This window comes from Lissotriton helveticus, chromosome 12 (genome assembly GCF_964261635.1).
Source record: "Lissotriton helveticus chromosome 12, aLisHel1.1, whole genome shotgun sequence".
Lineage (NCBI taxonomy): Eukaryota > Metazoa > Chordata > Amphibia > Caudata > Salamandridae > Lissotriton > Lissotriton helveticus.
Window position 1 is genome coordinate 97,221,731 of NC_136073.1, and position 16,513 is coordinate 97,238,243.

General features: G+C 36.1%; 26 non-coding genes across 26 annotated transcripts; all 26 read right to left on the reverse strand.

The window, feature by feature from the left end:
- Positions 1 to 149: 149 nt before the first annotated feature.
- TRNAT-CGU (transfer RNA threonine (anticodon CGU)) lies at positions 150 to 222 on the reverse strand. The gene has a single exon. It is a non-coding gene; the product is annotated as a tRNA-Thr (tRNA).
- A 437-nt stretch (positions 223 to 659) lies between these two features.
- TRNAT-AGU (transfer RNA threonine (anticodon AGU)) lies at positions 660 to 733 on the reverse strand. Its single transcript has one exon. It is a non-coding gene; the product is annotated as a tRNA-Thr (tRNA).
- Positions 734 to 1,164: 431 nt separating this feature from the next.
- On the reverse strand, positions 1,165 to 1,237 carry TRNAT-CGU (transfer RNA threonine (anticodon CGU)). The gene has a single exon. It is a non-coding gene; the product is annotated as a tRNA-Thr (tRNA).
- Positions 1,238 to 1,673: 436 nt separating this feature from the next.
- Positions 1,674 to 1,747, reverse strand: TRNAT-AGU (transfer RNA threonine (anticodon AGU)). The gene has a single exon. It is a non-coding gene; the product is annotated as a tRNA-Thr (tRNA).
- Positions 1,748 to 2,178: 431 nt separating this feature from the next.
- Positions 2,179 to 2,251, reverse strand: TRNAT-CGU (transfer RNA threonine (anticodon CGU)). The gene has a single exon. It is a non-coding gene; the product is annotated as a tRNA-Thr (tRNA).
- A 436-nt stretch (positions 2,252 to 2,687) lies between these two features.
- TRNAT-AGU (transfer RNA threonine (anticodon AGU)) lies at positions 2,688 to 2,761 on the reverse strand. Its single transcript has one exon. It is a non-coding gene; the product is annotated as a tRNA-Thr (tRNA).
- A 430-nt stretch (positions 2,762 to 3,191) lies between these two features.
- Positions 3,192 to 3,264, reverse strand: TRNAT-CGU (transfer RNA threonine (anticodon CGU)). Its single transcript has one exon. It is a non-coding gene; the product is annotated as a tRNA-Thr (tRNA).
- Positions 3,265 to 3,701: 437 nt separating this feature from the next.
- Positions 3,702 to 3,775, reverse strand: TRNAT-AGU (transfer RNA threonine (anticodon AGU)). The gene has a single exon. It is a non-coding gene; the product is annotated as a tRNA-Thr (tRNA).
- Positions 3,776 to 4,205: 430 nt separating this feature from the next.
- Positions 4,206 to 4,278, reverse strand: TRNAT-CGU (transfer RNA threonine (anticodon CGU)). Its single transcript has one exon. It is a non-coding gene; the product is annotated as a tRNA-Thr (tRNA).
- Positions 4,279 to 5,219: 941 nt separating this feature from the next.
- On the reverse strand, positions 5,220 to 5,292 carry TRNAT-CGU (transfer RNA threonine (anticodon CGU)). Its single transcript has one exon. It is a non-coding gene; the product is annotated as a tRNA-Thr (tRNA).
- A 435-nt stretch (positions 5,293 to 5,727) lies between these two features.
- Positions 5,728 to 5,801, reverse strand: TRNAT-AGU (transfer RNA threonine (anticodon AGU)). Its single transcript has one exon. It is a non-coding gene; the product is annotated as a tRNA-Thr (tRNA).
- Positions 5,802 to 6,232: 431 nt separating this feature from the next.
- On the reverse strand, positions 6,233 to 6,305 carry TRNAT-UGU (transfer RNA threonine (anticodon UGU)). The gene has a single exon. It is a non-coding gene; the product is annotated as a tRNA-Thr (tRNA).
- Positions 6,306 to 6,742: 437 nt separating this feature from the next.
- On the reverse strand, positions 6,743 to 6,816 carry TRNAT-AGU (transfer RNA threonine (anticodon AGU)). Its single transcript has one exon. It is a non-coding gene; the product is annotated as a tRNA-Thr (tRNA).
- A 431-nt stretch (positions 6,817 to 7,247) lies between these two features.
- Positions 7,248 to 7,320, reverse strand: TRNAT-CGU (transfer RNA threonine (anticodon CGU)). Its single transcript has one exon. It is a non-coding gene; the product is annotated as a tRNA-Thr (tRNA).
- A 436-nt stretch (positions 7,321 to 7,756) lies between these two features.
- On the reverse strand, positions 7,757 to 7,830 carry TRNAT-AGU (transfer RNA threonine (anticodon AGU)). Its single transcript has one exon. It is a non-coding gene; the product is annotated as a tRNA-Thr (tRNA).
- Positions 7,831 to 8,260: 430 nt separating this feature from the next.
- On the reverse strand, positions 8,261 to 8,333 carry TRNAT-CGU (transfer RNA threonine (anticodon CGU)). The gene has a single exon. It is a non-coding gene; the product is annotated as a tRNA-Thr (tRNA).
- A 437-nt stretch (positions 8,334 to 8,770) lies between these two features.
- Positions 8,771 to 8,844, reverse strand: TRNAT-AGU (transfer RNA threonine (anticodon AGU)). The gene has a single exon. It is a non-coding gene; the product is annotated as a tRNA-Thr (tRNA).
- Positions 8,845 to 9,785: 941 nt separating this feature from the next.
- Positions 9,786 to 9,859, reverse strand: TRNAT-AGU (transfer RNA threonine (anticodon AGU)). The gene has a single exon. It is a non-coding gene; the product is annotated as a tRNA-Thr (tRNA).
- A 431-nt stretch (positions 9,860 to 10,290) lies between these two features.
- On the reverse strand, positions 10,291 to 10,363 carry TRNAT-CGU (transfer RNA threonine (anticodon CGU)). The gene has a single exon. It is a non-coding gene; the product is annotated as a tRNA-Thr (tRNA).
- Positions 10,364 to 10,800: 437 nt separating this feature from the next.
- On the reverse strand, positions 10,801 to 10,874 carry TRNAT-AGU (transfer RNA threonine (anticodon AGU)). The gene has a single exon. It is a non-coding gene; the product is annotated as a tRNA-Thr (tRNA).
- Positions 10,875 to 11,305: 431 nt separating this feature from the next.
- On the reverse strand, positions 11,306 to 11,378 carry TRNAT-CGU (transfer RNA threonine (anticodon CGU)). Its single transcript has one exon. It is a non-coding gene; the product is annotated as a tRNA-Thr (tRNA).
- A 437-nt stretch (positions 11,379 to 11,815) lies between these two features.
- On the reverse strand, positions 11,816 to 11,889 carry TRNAT-AGU (transfer RNA threonine (anticodon AGU)). Its single transcript has one exon. It is a non-coding gene; the product is annotated as a tRNA-Thr (tRNA).
- Positions 11,890 to 12,320: 431 nt separating this feature from the next.
- TRNAT-CGU (transfer RNA threonine (anticodon CGU)) lies at positions 12,321 to 12,393 on the reverse strand. Its single transcript has one exon. It is a non-coding gene; the product is annotated as a tRNA-Thr (tRNA).
- A 434-nt stretch (positions 12,394 to 12,827) lies between these two features.
- On the reverse strand, positions 12,828 to 12,901 carry TRNAT-AGU (transfer RNA threonine (anticodon AGU)). The gene has a single exon. It is a non-coding gene; the product is annotated as a tRNA-Thr (tRNA).
- Positions 12,902 to 13,332: 431 nt separating this feature from the next.
- Positions 13,333 to 13,405, reverse strand: TRNAT-CGU (transfer RNA threonine (anticodon CGU)). Its single transcript has one exon. It is a non-coding gene; the product is annotated as a tRNA-Thr (tRNA).
- Positions 13,406 to 13,842: 437 nt separating this feature from the next.
- Positions 13,843 to 13,916, reverse strand: TRNAT-AGU (transfer RNA threonine (anticodon AGU)). Its single transcript has one exon. It is a non-coding gene; the product is annotated as a tRNA-Thr (tRNA).
- Between the last annotated feature and the right edge of the window lie 2,597 nt (positions 13,917 to 16,513).

A 16,513-nucleotide genomic window follows, 5' to 3' on the forward strand; every position in this document is an offset into this window, starting at 1 on the left:
CATTCCTATAAAAATCTTCACAATACCAAGTATTTTATTTCATTTTATGATAACTTATTCTAAAGTTCATAGAACCAGACGTTTAATTCTTAAAATGTATTCAATACTTGTTTGATGAAAAATATTCCTAAAGCATGGAGAAAACAGTTAGGTGCTACTGAGATTTGAACTCAGGATATCCTGTTTACGAGACAGGCGCTTTAACCACTAAGCCACAGCACCAACGTCAACAGCAAAAAATACATAAATAATCTACTGCTGATGATGAAATTTTGTTCCCTGCTATAAATTTTTCTTTATATGTACTGTAATCTTAAACACAATAAGATACTCAATCACTAAACAAGTATTAATATGTTTTAATAAACAGGTACTCTTATAAAACCCAATGGTATTTCTTGAATACTTTATAAAAAAAATTTCATGAAGGCATTAATATAGCTCAAATAGAGGTAGTAATGTCATATACGTCTTTCTCATAGATATGTCTTTTTTTATTTTGCAACAACAGTATTCACTCTATAATCTTGAAAATACTTTGGTTTTTATGAGGTTTAAGATGATCTGTTCAACAGTAAGATGAATCAGACTTTTATATTTTAATTGTATCAGAATAGGACCTAATGAAATTGATTTGTTATATAACAAAGAGAAAAGCAAGGCGCTGCTGAGAGTTGAACTCAGGATCTCCTGTTTACTAGACAGGCGCTTTAACCAGCTAAGCCACAGCACCCCCTTGAGTCTTTACTTTGAAAGACTTTTCTTTATGGTGTTCAAGAGAATATTGCTTTTTCACTTTCATATTCTTTTATAAGTTCACAGACTTCTCTACTCAAACACTTTAGATGAAGAAGCTTCACTTATTCAAAAACACCTCTCTAATTTGAAGTTTACCCTATTCATAGAATTTTGAAATATACCTTGCCGAAGAGTGGATTAGTTGAACTCAACAATAGAGTGATCATACGGCTCTATCTTGTTCTTTGTCATTTACTTTTGGATATTTCAGTCAATGCATTCCTATAAAAATCTTCACAATACCAAGTATTTTATTTCATTTTATGATAACTTATTCTGAAGTTCATAGAACCAGACGTTTAATTCTTAAAATGTATTCAATACTTGTTTGATGAAAAATATTCCTAAAGCATGGAGAAAACAGTTAGGTGCTACTGAGATTTGAACTCAGGATTTCCTGTTTACGAGACAGGCGCTTTAATCACTAAGCCACAGCACCAACATCAATAGCAAAAAATACATAAATAATCTACTGCTGATGATGAAATTTTGTTCCCTGCTAGAAATTCTTCTTTATATGTACTGTAATCTTAAACACAATAAGATACTCAATCACTAAACAAGTATTAATATGTTTTAATAAACAGGTACTCTTATAAAACCCAATGTTATTTCTTGAATACATTATATTTTTTTTTCATGAAGGCATTAATATAGCTCAAATCGAGGTAGTAATGTCATATACGTCTTTCTCATAGATATGTCTTTTTTTATTTTGCAACAACAGTATTCACTCTATAATCTTGAAAATACTTTGGTTTTTATGAGGTTTAAGATGATCTGTTCAACAGTAAGATGAATCAGACTTTTATATTTTAATTGTATCAGAATAGGACCTAATGAAATTGATTTGTTATATAACAAAGAGAAAAGCAAGGCACTGCTGAGAGTTGAACTCAGGATCTCCTGTTTACTAGACAGGCGCTTTAACCAGCTAAGCCACAGCACCCCCTTGAGTCTTTACTTTGAAAGACTTTTCTTTATGGTGTTCCAGAGAATATTGCTTTTTCACTTTCATATTCTTTTATAAGTTCACAGACTTCTCTACTCAAACACTTTAGATGAAGACACTTCACTTATTCAAAAACACCTCTCTAATTTGAAGTTTACCCTATTCATAGAATTTTAAAATATACCTTCCCGAAGAGTGGATTAGTTGAACTCAACAATAGAGTGATCATACGTCTCTATCTTGTTCTTTGTCATTTACTTTTCGATATTTCAGTCAATGCATTCCTATAAAAATCTTCACAATACCAAGTATTTTATTTCATTTTATGATAACTTATTCTAAAGTTCATAGAACCAGACGTTTAATTCTTAAAATGTATTCAATACTTGTTTGATGAAAAATATTCCTAAAGCATGGAGAAAACAGTTAGGTGCTACTGAGATTTGAACTCAGGATTTCCTGTTTACGAGACAGGCGCTTCAACCACTAAGCCACAGCACCAACGTCAATAGCAAAAAATACAAAAATAATCTACTGCTGATGATGAAATTTTGTTTCCTGCTATAAATTCTTCTTTATATGTACTGTAATCTTAAACACAATAAGATACTCAATCACTAAACAAGTATTAATATGTTTTAATAAACAGGTACTCTTATAAAACCCAATGTTATTTCTTGAATACATTACATTTTTTTTTAATGAAGGCATTAATATAGCTCAAATCGAGGTAGTAATGTCATCTATGTCTTTCTCATAGATATGTCTTTTTTTATTTTGCAATAACAGTATTCACTCTATATTCTTGAAAATACTTTGGCTTTTATGAGGTTGAAGATGATCTGTTCAACAGTAAGATGAATCAGACGTTTATATTTTAATTGTATCAGAATAGTACCTAATGAAATTGATTTGTTATATAATAAAGAGAAAAGCAAGGTGCTGCTGAGAGTTGAACTCAGGATCTCCTGTTTACTAGACAGGCGCTCTAACCAGCTAAGCCACAGCACCCCCTTGAGTCTTAACTTTGAAAGACTTTTCTTTATGGGTTCAAGAGAATATTGCTTTTTCGTTTTCATATTCTTTTATAAGTTCACAGACTTCTCTACTCAAACACTTTAGATGAAGACGCTTCACTTATTCAAAAACACCTCTCTAATTTGAAGTTTTCCCTATTCATAGAATTTTAAAATATACCTTGCCGAAGAGTGGATTAGTTGAACTCAACAATAGAGTGATCATACGTCTCTATCTTGTTCTTTGTCATTTACTTTTCGATATTTCAGTCAATGCATTCCTATAAAAATCGTCACAATACCAAGTATTTTATTTAATTTTATGATAACTTATTCTAAAGTTCATAGAACCAGACGTTTAATTCTTAAAATGTATTCAATACTTGTTTGATGAAAAATATTCCTAAAGCATGGAGAAAACAGTTAGGTGCTACTGAGATTTGAACTCAGGATTTCCTGTTTACGAGACAGGCGCTTTAACCACTAAGCCACAACACCAACATCAATAGCAAAAAATACATAAATAATCTACTGCTGATGATGAAATTTTGTTCCCTGCTATAAATTCTTCTTTATATGTACTGTAATCTTAAACAAAATAAGATGCTCAATCACTAAACAAGTATTAATATGTTTTAATAAACAGGTACTCTTATAAAACCCAATGTTATTTCTTGAATACATTATATTTTTTTTTTCATGAAGGCATTAATATAGCTCAAATAGAGGTAGTAATGTCATATATGTCTTTCTCATAGATATGTCTTTTTTTATTTTGCAACAACAGTATTCACTCTATAATCTTGAAAATACTTTGGTTTTTATGAGGTTTAAGATGATCTGTTCAACAGTAAGATGAATCAGACTTTTATATTTTAATTGTATCAGAATAGGACCTAATGAAATTGATTTGTTATATAACAAAGAGAAAAGCAAGGCGCTGCTGAGAGTTGAACTCAGGATCTCCTGTTTACTAGACAGGCGCTTTAACCAGCTAAGCCACAGCACCCCCTTGAGTCTTTACTTTGAAAGACTTTTCTTTATGGTGTTCAAGAGAATATTGCTTTTTCACTTTCATATTCTTTTATAAGTTCACAGACTTCTCTACTCAAACACTTTAGATGAAGACGCTTTACTTATTCAAAAACACCTCTCTAATTTGAAGTTTACCCTATTCATAGAATGTTAAAATATACCTTGCCGAAGAGTGGATTAGTTGAACTCAACAATAGAGTGATCATACGTCTCTATCTTGTTCTTTGTCATTTACTTTTCGATATTTCAGTCAATGCATTCCTATAAAAATCTTCACAATGCCAAGTATTTTATTTCATTTTATGATAACTTATTCTAAAGTTCATAGAACCAGACGTTTATTCTTAAATTGTATTCAACATTTGTTTGATGAAAAATATTCCTAAAGCATGGAGAAAACAGTTAGGTGCTACTGAGATTTGAACTCAGGATTTCCTGTTTACGAGACAGGCGCTTAAAACACTAAGCCACAGCACCAACGTCAATAGCTAAAAATACATAAATAATCTACTTCTGATGATGAAATTTTGTTTCCTGCTATAAATTCTTCTTTATATGTACTGTAATCTTAAACACAATAAGATACTCAATCACTAAACAAGTATTAATATGTTTTAATAAACAGGTACTCTTATAAAACCCAATGTTATTTCTTAAATACATTATATTTTTTTTTCATGAAGGCATTAATATAGCTCAAATCGAGGTAGTAATGTCATATACGGCTTTCTCATAGATATGTCTTTTTTTATTTTGCAACAACAGTATTCACTCTATAATTTTGAAAATACTTTGCTTTTTATGAGGTTTAAGATGATCTGTTCAACAGTAAGATGAATCAGACTTTTATATTTTAATTGTATCAGAATAGGACCTAATGAAATTGATTTGTTATATAACAAAGAGAAAAGCAAGGCGCTGCTGAGAGTTGAACTCAGGATCTCCGGTTTACTAGACAGGCGCTTTAACCAGCTAAGCCACAGGACCCCCTTGAGTCTTTACTTTGAAAGACTTTTCTTTATGGTGTTCAAGAGAATATTGCTTTTTCACTTTCATATTCTTTTATAAGTTCACAGACTTCTCTACTCAAACACTTTAGATGAAGACGTTTCACTTATTCAAAAACACCTCTCTAATTTGAAGTTCACCCTATTCATAGAATTTTAAAATATACCTTGCCGAAGAGTGGATTAGTTGAACTCAACAATAGAGTGATCATACGGCTCTATCTTGTTCTTTGTCATTTACTTTTCGATATTTCAGTCAATGCATTCCTATAAAAATCTTCACAATACCAAGTATTTTATTTCATTTTATGATAACTTTTTCTAATTTTCATAGAACCAGACGTTTAATTCTTAAAATGTATTTAACACTTGTTTGATGAAAAATATTCCTAAAGCATGGAGAAAACAGTTAGGTGCTACTGAGATTTGAACTCAGGATTTCCTGTTTACGAGACAGGCGCTTTAACCACTAAGCCACAGCATCAACGTCAATAGTGAAAAATACATAAATAATCTACTGCTGATGATGAAATTTTGTTTCCTGCTATAAATTCTTCTTTATATGTACTGTAATCTTAAACACAATAAGATACTCAATCACTAAACAAGTATTAATATGTTTCAATAAGCAGGTACTCTTACAAAACCCAATGTTATTTCTTGAATACATTATATATTTTTTTTCATGAAGGCATTAATATAGCTCAAATCGAGGTAGTAATGTCATCTACGTCTTTCTCATAGATATGTCTTTTTTTATTTTGCAATAACAGTATTCACTATAATCTTAAAAATACTTTGGCTTTTATGAGGTTGAAGATGATCTGTTCAACAGTAAGATGAATCAGACGTTTATATTTTAATTGTATCAGAATAGTAACTAATGAAATTGATTTGTTATATAAAAAAGAGAAAAGCAAGGCGCTGCTGAGAGTTGAACTCAGGATCTCCTGTTTACTAGACAGGCGCTCTAACCAGCTAAGCCACAGCACCCCCTTGAGTCTTAACTTTGAAAGACTTTTCTTTATGGTGTTCAAGAGAATATTGCTTTTTCACTTTCATATTCTTTTATAAGTTCACAGACTTCTCTACTCAAACACTTTAGATGAAGACGTTTCACTTATTCAAAAACACCTCTCTAATTTGAAGTTCACCCTATTCATAGAATTTTAAAATATACCTTGCCGAAGAGTGGATTAGTTGAACTCAACAATAGAGTGATCATACGGCTCTATCTTGTTCTTTGTCATTTACTTTTCGATATTTCAGTCAATGCATTCCTATAAAAATCTTCACAATACCAAGTATTTTATTTCATTTTATGATAACTTTTTCTAATTTTCATAGAACCAGACGTTTAATTCTTAAAATGTATTTAACACTTGTTTGATGAAAAATATTCCTAAAGCATGGAGAAAACAGTTAGGTGCTACTGAGATTTGAACTCAGGATTTCCTGTTTACAAGACAGGCGCTTTAACCACTAAGCCACAGCACCAACGTCAATAGTAAAAAATACATAAATAATCTACTGCTGATGATGAAATTTTGTTTCCTGCTATAAATTCTTCTTTATATGTACTGTAATCTTAAACACAATAAGATACTCAATCACTAAACAAGTATTAATATGTTTCAATAAACAGGTACTCTTACAAAACCCAATGTTATTTCTTGAATACATTATATTTTTTTTTTCATGAAGGCATTAATATAGCTCAAATCGAGGTAGTAATGTCATATACGTCTTTCTCATAGACATGTCTTTTTTTATTTTGCAACAACAGTATTCACTCTATAATCTTGAAAATACTTTGGTTTTTATGAGGTTTAAGATGATCTGTTCAACAGTAAGATGAATCAGACTTTTATATTTTAATTGTATCAGAATAGGACCTAATGAAATTAATTTGTTATATAACAAAGAGAAAAGCAAGGCGCTGCTGAGAGTTGAACTCAGGGTCTCCTGTTTACTAGACAGGCGCTTTAACCAGCTAAGCCACAGCACCCCCTTGAGTCTTTACTTTGAAAGACTTTTCTTTATGGTGTTCAAGAGAATATTGCTTTTTCACTTTCATATTCTTTTATAAGTTCACAGACTTCTCTACTCAAACACTTTAGATGAAGACGTTTCACTTATTCAAAAACACCTCTCTAATTTGAAGTTCACCCTATTCATAGAATTTTAAAATATACCTTGCCGAAGAGTGGATTAGTTGAACTCAACAATAGAGTGATCATACGGCTCTATCTTGTTCTTTGTCATTTACTTTTCAATATTTCAGTCAATGCATTCCTATAAAAATCTTCACAATACCAAGTATTTTATTTCATTTTATGATAACTTATTCTAATTTTAATAGAACCAGACATTTAATTCTTAAAATGTATTTAACACTTGTTTGATGAAAAATATTCCTAAAGCATGGAGAAAACAGTTAGGTGCTACTGAGATTTGAACTCAGGATTTCCTGTTTACGAGACAGGCGCTTTAACCACTAAGCCACAGCACCAATGTCAATAGTAAAAAATACATAAATAATCTACTGCTGATGATGAAATTTTGTTTCCTGCTATAAATTCTTCTTTATATGTACTGTAATCTTAAACACAATAAGATACTCAATCACTAAACAAGTATTAATATGTTTCAATAAACAGGTACTCTTACAAAACCCAATGTTATTTCTTGAATACATTATATTTTTTTTTCATGAAGGCATTAATATAGCTCAAATCGAGGTAGTAATGTCATATACGTCTTTCTCATAGATATGTCTTTTTTTATTTTGCAACAACAGTATTCACTCTATAATCTTGAAAATACTTTGGTTTTTATGAGGTTTAAGATGATCTGTTCAACAGTAAGATGAATCAGACTTTTATATTTTAATTGTATCAGAATAGGACCGAATGAAATTAATTTGTTATATAACAAAGAGAAAAGCAAGGCACTGCTGAGAGTTGAACTCAGGGTCTCCTGTTTACTAGACAGGCGCTTTAACCAGCTAAGCCACAGCACCCCCTTGAGTCTTCACTTTGAAAGACTTTTCTTTATGGTGTTCAAGAGAATATTGCTTTTTCACTTTCATATTCTTTTATACGTTCACAGACTTCTCTACTCAAACACTTTAGATGAAGAAGCTTCACTTATTCAAAAACACCTCTCTAATTTGAAGTTTACCCTATTCATAGAATTTTAAAATATACCTTGCCGAAGAGTGGATTAGTTGAACTCAACAATAGAGTGATCATACGGCTCTATCTTGTTCTTTGTCATTTACTTTTCGATATTTCAGTCAATGCATTCCTATAAAAATCTTCACAATGCCAAGTATTTTATTTCATTTTATGATAACTTATTCTAAAGTTCATAGAACCAGACGTTTATTCTTAAATTGTATTCAACATTTGTTTGATGAAAAATATTCATAAAGCATGGAGAAAACAGTTAGGTGCTACTGAGATTTGAACTCAGGATTTCTTGTTTACGAGACAGGCGCTTTAACCACTAAGCCACAGCACCAACGTCAATAACTAAAAATACATAAATAATCTACTGCTGATGATGAAATTTTGTTTCCTGCTATAAATTCTTCTTTATATGTACTGTAATCTTAAACACAATAAGATACTCAATCACTAAACAAGTATTAATATGTTTTAATAAACAGGTACTCTTATAAAACCCAATGTTATTTCTTAAATACATTATATATTTTTTTTCATGAAGGCATTAATATAGCTCAAATCGAGGTAGTAATGTCATATACGTCTTTCTCATAGATATGTCTTTTTTTATTTTGCAACAACAGTATTCACTCTATAATTTTGAAAATACTTTGGTTTTTATGAGGTTTAAGATGATCTGTTCAACAGTAAGATGAATCAGACTTTTATATTTTAATTGTATCAGAATAGGACCTAATGAAATTGATTTGTTATATAACAAAGAGAAATGCAAGGCGCTGCTGAGAGTTGAACTCAGGATCTCCGGTTTACTAGACAGGCGCTTTAACCAGCTAAGCCACAGCACCCCCTTGGGTCTTTACTTTGAAAGACTTTTCTTTATGGTGTTCAAGAGAATATTGCTTTTTCACTTTCATATTCTTTTATAAGTTCACAGACTTCTCTACTCAAACACTTTAGATGAAGACGTTTCACTTATTCAAAAACACCTCTCTAATTTGAAGTTCACCCTATTCATAGAATTTTAAAATATACCTTGCCGAAGAGTGGATTAGTTGAACTCAACAATAGAGTGATCATATGGCTCTATCTTGTTCTTTGTCATTTACTTTTCGATATTTCAGTCAATGCATTCCTATAAAAATCTTCACAATACCAAGTATTTTATTTCATTTTATGATAACTTATTCTAATTTTCATAGAACCAGACGTTTAATTCTTAAAATGTATTTAACACTTGTTTGATGAAAAATATTCCTAAAGCATGGAGAAAACAGTTAGGTGCTCTTGAGATTTAAACTCAGGATTTCCTGTTTACGAGACAGGCGCTTTAACCACTAAGCCACAGCACCAACGTCAATAGTAAAAAATACATAAATAATCTACTGCTGATGATGAAATTTTGTTTCCTGCTATAAATTCTTCTTTATATGTACTGTAATCTTAAACACAATAAGATATTCAATCACTAAACAAGTATTAATATGTTTCAATAAACAGGTACTCTTATAAAACCCAATGTTATTTCTTGAATACATTATATTTTTTTTTTCATGAAGGCATTAATATAGCTCAAATCGAGGTAGTAATGTCATATACGTCTTTCTCATAGATATGTCTTTTTTTATTTTGCAACAACAGTATTCACTCTATAATCTTGAAAATACTTTGGTTTTTATGAGGTTTAAGATGATCTGTTCAACAGTAAGATGAATCAGACTTTTATATTTTAATTGTATCAGAATAGGACCTAATGAAATTAATTTGTTATATAACAAAGAGAAAAGCAAGGCGCTGCTGAGAGTTGAACTCAGGATCTCCTGTTTACTAGACAGGCGCTTTAACCAGCTAAGCCACAGCACCCCCTTGAGTCTTTACTTTGAAAGACTTTTCTTTATGGTGTTCAAGAGAATATTGCTTTTTCACTTTCATATTCTTTTATAAGTTCACAGACTTCTCTACTCAAACACTTTAGATGAAGACGCTTCACTTATTCAGAAAAACCTCTCTAATTTGAAGTTTACCCTATTCATAGAATTTTAAAATATACCTTGCCGAAGAGTGGATTAGTTGAACTCAACAATAGAGTGATCATACGGCTCTATCTTGTTCTTTGTCATTTACTTTTCGATATTTCAGTCAATGCATTCCTATAAAAATCTTCACAATACCAAGTATTTTATTTCATTTTATGATAACTTATTCTAAAGTTCATAGAACCAGACGTTTAATTCTTAAAATGTATTCAATACTTGTTTGATGAAAAATATTCCTAAAGCATGGAGAAAACAGTTAGGTGCTACTGAGATTTGAACTCAGGATATCCTGTTTACGAGACAGGCGCTTTAACCACTAAGCCACAGCACCAACGTCAACAGCAAAAAATACATAAATAATCTACTGCTGATGATGAAATTTTGTTCCCTGCTATACATTTTTCTTTATATGTACTGTAATCTTAAACACAATAAGATACTCAATCACTAAACAAGTATTAATATGTTTTAATAAACAGGTACTCTTATAAAACCCAAGGGTATTTCTTGAATACTTTATAATTTTTTTTTCATGAAAGCATTAATATAGCTCAAATAGAGGTAGTAATGTCATATACGTCTTTCTCATAGATATGTCTTTTTTTATTTTGCAACAACAGTATTCACTCTATAATCTTGAAAATACTTTGGTTTTTATGAGGTTTAAGATGATCAGTTCAACAGTAAGATGAATCAGACTTTTATATTTTAATTGTATCAGAATAGGACCTAATGAAATTGATTTGTTACATAACAAAGAGAAAAGCAAGGCGCTGCTGAGAGTTGAACTCAGGATCTCCTGTTTACTAGACAGGCGCTTTAACCAGCTAAGCCACAGCACCCCCTTGAGTCTTTACTTTGAAAGACTTTTCTTTATGGTGTTCAAGAGAATATTGCTTTTTCACTTTCATATTCTTTTATAAGTTCACAGACTTCTCTACTCAAACACTTTAGATGAAGACGCTTCACTTATTCAAAAACACCTCTCTAATTTGAAGTTTACCCTATTCATAGAATTTTAAAATATACCTTGCCGAAGAGTGGATTAGTTGAACTCAACAATAGAGTGATCATACGTCTCTATCTTGTTCTTTGTCATTTACTTTTCGATATTTCAGTCAATGCATTCCTATAAAAATCTTCACAATACCAAGTATTTTATTTCATTTTATGATAACTTATTCTAAAGTTCATAGAACCAGACGTTTGATTCTTAAAATGTATTCAATACTTGTTTGATGAAAAATATTCCTAAAGCATGGAGAAAACAGTTAGGTGCTATTGAGATTTGAACTCAGGATTTCCTGTTTACGAGACAGGCGCTTTAACCACTAAGCCACAACACCAACCTCAATAACAAAAAATACATAAATAATCTATTGTTGATGATGAAATTTTGTTTCCTTCTATAAATTCTTCTTTATATGTACTGTAATCTTAAACACAATAAGATACTCAATCACTAAACAAGTATTAATATGTTTCAATAAACAGGTACTCTTATAAAACCCAATGTTATTTCTTGAATACATGACATTTTTTTTTTAATGAAGGCATTAATATAGCTCAAATCGAGGTAGTAATGTCATCTACGTCTTTCTCATAGATATGTCTTTTTTTATTTTGCAATAACAGTATTCACTCTATAATCTTGAAAATACTTTGGCTTTAAGGAGGTTGAAGATGATCTGTTCAACAGTAATATGAATCAGACGTTTATATTTTAATTGTATCAGAATAGTACCTAATGAAATTGATTTGTTATATAATAAAGAGAAAAGCAAGGCGCTGCTGAGAGTTGAACTCAGGATCTCCTGTTTACTAGACAGGCGCTCTAACCAGCTAAGCCACAGCACCCCCTTTAGTCTTTACTTTGAAAGACTTTTCTTTATGGTGTTCAAGAGAATATTGCTTTTTCACTTTCATATTCTTTTATAAGTTCACAGACTTCTCTACTCAAACACTTTAGATGAAGACGCTTCACTTATTCAAAAACACCTCTCTAATTTGAAGTTTACCCTATTCATAGAATTTTAAAATATACCTTGCCGAAGAGTGGATTAGTTGAACTCAACAATAGAGTGATCATACGTCTCTATCTTGTTCTTTGTCATTTACTTTTCGATATTTCAGTCAATGCATTCCTATAAAAATCTTCACAATACCAAGTATTTTATTTCATTTTATGATAACTTATTCTAAAGTTCATAGAACCAGACGTTTAATTCTTAAAATGTATTCAATACTTGTTTGATGAAAAATATTCCTAAAGCATGGAGAAAACAGTTAGGTGCTACTGAGATTTGAACTCAGGATTTCCTGTTAACGAGACAGGCGCTTTAACCACTAAGCCACAGCACCAAAGTCAATAGCAAAAAATACATAAATAATCTACTGCTGATGATGAAATTTTGTTCCCTGCTATAAATTCTTCTTTATATGTACTGTAATCTTAAACACAATAAGATACTCAATCACTAAACAAGTATTAATATGTTTTAATAAACAGGTACTCTTATAAATCCCAATGTTATTTCTTGAATACATTATATTTTTTTTTATGAAGGCATTAATATAGCTCAAATCGAGGTAGTAATGTCATATACGTCTTTCTCATAGATATGTCTTTTTTATTTTGCAACAACAGTATTCACTCTATAATCATGAAAATACTTTGGTTTTTATGAGGTTTAAGATGATCTGTTCAACAGTAAGATGAATCAGACTTTTATATTTTAATTGTATCAGAATAGGACCTAATGAAATTGATTTGTTATATAACAAAGAGAAAAGCAAGGCGCTGCTGAGAGTTGAACTCAGGATCTCCTGTTTACTAGACAGGCGCTTTAACCAGCTAAACCACAGCACCCCCTTTAGTCTTTACTTTGAAAGACTTTTCTTTATGGAGTTCAAGAGAATATTGCTTTTTCACTTTCATATTCTTTTATAAGTTCACAGACTTCTCTACTCAAACACTTTAGATGAAGACGCTTCACTTATTCAAAAACACCTCTCTAATTTGAAGTTTACCCTATTCATAGAATTTTAAAATATACCTTGCCGAAGAGTGGATTAGTTGAACTCAACAATAGAGTGATCATACGGCTCTATCTTGTTCTTTGTCATTTACTTTTCGATATTTCAGTCAATGCATTCCTATAAAAATCTTCACAATACCAAGAATTTTATTTCATTTTATGATAACTTATTCTAAAGTTCATAGAACCAGACGTTTAATTCTTAAAATGTATTCAATACTTGTTTGATGAAAAATATTCCTAAAGCATGGAGAAAACAGTTAGGTGCTACTGAGATTTGAACTCAGGATTTCCTGTTTACGAGACAGGCGCTTTAACCACTAAGCCACAGCACCAAAGTCAATAGCAAAAAATACATAAAAAATCTACTGCTGATGATGAAATTTTGTTCCCTGCTATAAATTCTTCTTTATATGTACTGTAATCTTAAACACAATAAGATACTCAATCACTAAACAAGTATTAATATGTTTTAATAAACAGGTACTCTTATAAAACCCAATGTTATTTCTTGAATACATTATATTTTTTTTTTCATGAAGGCATTAATATAGCTCAAATAGAGGTAGTAATGTCATATACGTCTTTCTCATAGATAACTCTTTTTTTATTTTGCAACAACAGTATTCACTCTATAATTTTGAAAATACTTTGGTTTTTATGAGGTTTAAGATGATCTGTTCAACAGTAAGATGAATCAGACTTTTATATTTTAATTGTATCAGAATAGGACCTAATGAAATTGATTTGTTATATAACAAAGAGAAATGCAAGGCGCTGCTGAGAGTTGAACTCAGGATCTCCGGTTTACTAGACAGGCGCTTTAACCAGCTAAGCCACAGCACCCCCTTGGGTCTTTACTTTGAAAGACTTTTCTTTATGGTGTTCAAGAGAATATTGCTTTTTCACTTTCATATTCTTTTATAAGTTCACAGACTTCTCTACTCAAACACTTTAGATCAGGGGTGCCCAAACCAGTCCTGGCGGGCCGTATCCATGCCAGATTTTTGGGATATCCCCATCTGGGGATCACGGTTCGATCCCCGGCACCGGCGGCAGATTAGCCCAGCACCAGGTGACTCTGGGAAATAGCTGGCGCCGCGGCTAGGGCGGCTGACTCCGGAATCTGGAGATTTTTTTATTTAAGGTTTTTGTAGAGCGCGTAGTAACCCTCGAGCATCCCAGAGATCAGGGTTCGATCCCCGGCACCGGCCGCAGATTAGCCCAGCACCACGTGACTCTGGGAAATAGCTGGCGCCGCGGCTAGGGAGGCTGACTCCGGAATCTGGAGATCACGGTTCGATCCCCGGCACCGGCGGCAGATTAGCCCAGCACCAGGTGACTCTGGGAAATAGCTGGCGCCGCGGCTAGGGCGGCTGACTCCGGAATCTGGAGATTTTTTTATTTAAGGTTTTTGTAGAGCGCGTAGTAACCCTCGAGCATCCCAGAGATCAGGGTTCGATCCCCGGCACCGGCCGCAGATTAGCCCAGCACCATTTGACTCTGGGCAATAGCTTGCTTAATCTTCCCAACGGCCCCTAGCGCCTAGAGACCCTTACGGGTGATTGTGCGCCTTACAAATGTGGATTATTATTATTATTATTATTATTTGGGCCGATTCCGATCCGGTTCGTAAAAGCACATCTGCCCGAATCTGTCGGACAACCACGTACGCCCGGGAGAGGACTGCCCGGGACCCGTGGAGCCCGTCCTGGTCACTCTGACCTGCCATCGGCCTGGAGAAGGGAGCGCCGGACGCCCGGGGGGAGGACTGCCCGGGACCCGTGGAGCCCGTCCTGGGCACTCTGACCTGCCGTCTGCCCGGGGAAGGGAGCCCCGGACGCCCGGGGGGAGGACTGCCCGGGACCCATGGAGCCCGTCCTGGGCACTCTGACCTGCCGACGGCCCGGGGAAGGGAGCCCCGGACGCCCGGGGGAGGACTGCCCGGGACCCGTGGAACTCGTCCTGGGCACTCTGACTTTCTGCTGACCCGGGGAAGGGAACCCCGGACGCCCGGGAGCCGTGGAGCCCGTCCTGGGCACTCTGACAAGCCGTCGGACCGGGGAAGGGAGCCCCGGACGCCCGGGACCCGTGGAGCCTGTCCTGGGAACTCCGGCATGCCGTTGGCCCAGGGAAGGGAGTCCCAGATACCCGGGACCCGTGGAGCCCGTCATGGGCACTCTGACAAGCCGGTGTCCCGGGGAAGGGAGCCCCGGACGCCGGGGACTCGTGGAGCCCGTCCTGGGCACTCTGGCATGCCGTTGGCACGGGGAAGGGAGCCCCAGATGCCCGGGACCCGTGGAGCCCGTCCTGGGCACTCTGACAAGCCGTTGTCCCGGGGAAGGGAGCCCCGGACGCCGGGGACTCGTGGAGCCCGTCCTGGGCACTCTGGCATGCCGTTGGCCCGGGGAAGGGAGCCCAAGATGCCCGGGACCCGTGGAGCCCGTCCTGGGCACTCTGACAAGCCGTTGTCCCAGGGAAGGGAGCCCCGGACGCCCGGGACTCGTGGAGCCCGTCCTGGGCATTCTGGCATGCCGTTGGCCCGGGGAAGGGAGCCCCGGACGTCCGGGGCCCGTGGAGCCCATCCTGGGCACTCTGACAAGCCGTTGGCCCGGGGAAGGGAGAGCCGGACACCCAGCGGAGGAATGCCCGGGACCCATGGAGCCCGTCCTGGGCAATCTGACCTGCCGTCGGCCCGGAGAAGGGAGCGACGGACGCCCGGGGGGAGGAATGCCCGGGACGCATGGAGCCCATCCTGGGCACTTTGACATGCCATCGGCCTTGAGACCCGGGGGACGACTGCCCGGGAAGCATGGAGCCCGACCTGGGCACTCGCTCATGCCGTTGGCCTGGAGACCCGGGGGACGACTGCCCGGGGCGCATGGAGCCCGACCTGGGCACTCGCTCATGCCGTTGGCCTGGAGACCCGGGGGACGACTGCCCGGGACGCATGGAGCCCGTCCTGGGCACTTTGACATGCCGTTGGCCTGGAGGAGGGAAGCCCCGGGTGTTGTTACCCAGGCATAGCCCATCTGGTCCCCCTGGCAGAGAACCACCAGCCTTCCAGGGGTGTCCGGGCATACCCTTACCCCTAGTAATCCGGAGGAAAATTACCCCCCTTTCTTGTAATCTGTGCACACGAGTTGACAGAGGGGACCCAAGGCGTAAAAGTACCCGACCTCCTGGAGCCCTCGCTGGGATCGGGGAGGCAAATGGCACCTCATAGGGACTTCCAGGGAGGTTTGGCCATCTGGTCGCCCTTTTGGATAGCATTGCGTGCGACCAGATGGCCGAGGGGAAAGGTGCAACCAGGTGGCCGGGAACGAAAGGACTCCCTGCTTCCCACCCCGAGCCTTCGTGGTAGGGCTGCTGCCTGCCCACGCCGGGCAGGGCTCGGGGACCCCGGCTGGGCCTCAGGCACGGTGAGGACCACCGGAGCTCCC